Here is a 2500-nt window from a genome sequence, read left to right on the forward strand (position 1 = left end):
TTTACATAAGACATTTTTGTATTTTTCTCAGATATCTACTTCTAAAGTTTTTTAAAACCATGTTTCTCGAGCAACACAGCATCGTCCAGTAATTAGTACACCTCTTAAGAGTCCTACTTCTTAAGTTTTTAAACTTATCGGTTCTTGAGGAAAACCTCTTTCAAAAGCATGGGCTCGTCCGGGATTTGAACCCTACCCCTAGACCAACGAGCCAACAGACGGCACCTGTTTGAGGAAAGCTTTGCCGCACCCCAAGTAATTCTTTAAAGTCCTCACATCCAAGGTAGTTTTGTGGGTATTTTACATAAGACATTTTTGTATTTTTCTCAGATATCTACTTCTAAAGTTTTTTAAAACCATGTTTCTAGAGCAACACAGCATCGTCCAGTAATTAGTACACCTCTTAAGAGTCCTACTTCTTAAGTTTTTAAACTTATCGGTTCTTGAGGAAAACCTCTTTCAAAAGCATGGGCTCGTCCGGGACCTCTCGCACCCTAAGCGAGAATCATACCCCTAGACCAACGAGCCAACAGACAGCACCTATTTGAGAAAGCTTTGCCGCACCCCAAGTAATTCTTTAAAGTCCTCACATCCAAGGTAGTTTTGTGGGTATTTTACATAAGACATTTTTGTATTTTTCTCAGATATCTACTTCTAAAGTTTTTTAAAACCATGTTTCTCGAGCAACACAGCATCGTCCAGTAATTAGTACACCTCTTAAGAGTCCTACTTCTTAAGTTTTTAAACTTATCGGTTCTTGAGGAAAACCTCTTTCAAAAGCATGGGCTCGTCCGGGATTTGAACCCTACCCCTAGACCAACGAGCCAACAGACGGCACCTGTTTGAGGAAAGCTTTGCCGCACCCCAAGTAATTCTTTAAAGTCCTCACATCCAAGGTAGTTTTGTGGGTATTTTACATAAGACATTTTTGTATTTTTCTCAGATATCTACTTCTAAAGTTTTTTAAAACCATGTTTCTCGAGCAACACAGCATCGTCCAGTAATTAGTACACCTCTTAAGAGTCCTACTTCTTAAGTTTTTAAACTTATCGGTTCTTGAGGAAAACCTCTTTCAAAAGCATGGGCTCGTCCGGGATTTGAACCCGGGACCTCTCGCACCCAAAGCGAGAATCATACCCCTAGACCAACGAGCCAACAGACGGCACCTGTTTGAGGAAAGCTTTGCCGCACCCCAAGTAATTCTTTAAAGTCCTCACATCCAAGGTAGTTTTGTGGGTATTTTACATAAGACATTTTTGTATTTTTCTCAGATATCTACTTCTAAAGTTTTTTAAAACCATGTTTCTCGAGCAACACAGCATCGTCCAGTAATTAGTACACCTCTTAAGAGTCCTACTTCTTAAGTTTTTAAACTTATCGGTTCTTGAGGAAAACCTCTTTCAAAAGCATGGGCTCGTCCGGGACCTCTCGCACCCTAAGCGAGAATCATACCCCTAGACCAACGAGCCAACAGACAGCACCTATTTGAGAAAGCTTTGCCGCACCCCAAGTAATTCTTTAAAGTCCTCACATCCAAGGTAGTTTTGTGGGTATTTTACATAAGACATTTTTGTATTTTTCTCAGATATCTACTTCTAAAGTTTTTTAAAACCATGTTTCTCGAGCAACACAGCATCGTCCAGTAATTAGTACACCTCTTAAGAGTCCTACTTCTTAAGTTTTTAAACTTATCGGTTCTTGAGGAAAACCTCTTTCAAAAGCATGGTCTCGTCCGGGATTTGAACCATACCCCTAGACCAACGAGCCAACAGACGGCACCTGTTTGAGGAAAGCTTTGCCGCACCCCAAGTAATTCTTTAAAGTCCTCACATCCAAGGTAGTTTTGTGGGTATTTTACATAAGACATTTTTGTATTTTTCTCAGATATCTACTTCTAAAGTTTTTTAAAACCATGTTTCTCGAGCAACACAGCATCGTCCAGTAATTAGTACACCTCTTAAGAGTCCTACTTCTTAAGTTTTTAAACTTATCGGTTCTTGAGGAAAACCTCTTTCAAAAGCATGGGCTCGTCCGGGATTTGAACCCTACCCCTAGACCAACGAGCCAACAGACGGCACCTGTTTGAGGAAAGCTTTGCCGCACCCCAAGTAATTCTTTAAAGTCCTCACATCCAAGGTAGTTTTGTGGGTATTTTACATAAGACATTTTTGTATTTTTCTCAGATATCTACTTCTAAAGTTTTTTAAAACCATGTTTCTCGAGCAACACAGCATCGTCCAGTAATTAGTACACCTCTTAAGAGTCCTACTTCTTAAGTTTTTAAACTTATCGGTTCTTGAGGAAAACCTCTTTCAAAAGCATGGGCTCGTCCGGGATTTGAACCCTACCCCTAGACCAACGAGCCAACAGACGGCACCTGTTTGAGGAAAGCTTTGCCGCACCCCAAGTAATTCTTTAAAGTCCTCACATCCAAGGTAGTTTTGTGGGTATTTTACATAAGACATTTTTGTATTTTTCTCAGATATCTACTTCTAAAGTT

The 2500-nt window shown here is 40.0% G+C and overlaps 1 non-coding gene across 1 annotated transcript; it reads right to left on the reverse strand.

Moving 5' to 3' along the window:
* Positions 1-1082: 1082 nt before the first annotated feature.
* Positions 1083-1154, reverse strand: TRNAP-UGG (transfer RNA proline (anticodon UGG)). Its single transcript has one exon. It is a non-coding gene; the product is annotated as a tRNA-Pro (tRNA).
* Between the last annotated feature and the right edge of the window lie 1346 nt (positions 1155-2500).

This window comes from Rhinoderma darwinii, unplaced genomic scaffold, assembly GCF_050947455.1.
Source record: "Rhinoderma darwinii isolate aRhiDar2 unplaced genomic scaffold, aRhiDar2.hap1 Scaffold_743, whole genome shotgun sequence".
Lineage (NCBI taxonomy): Eukaryota > Metazoa > Chordata > Amphibia > Anura > Rhinodermatidae > Rhinoderma > Rhinoderma darwinii.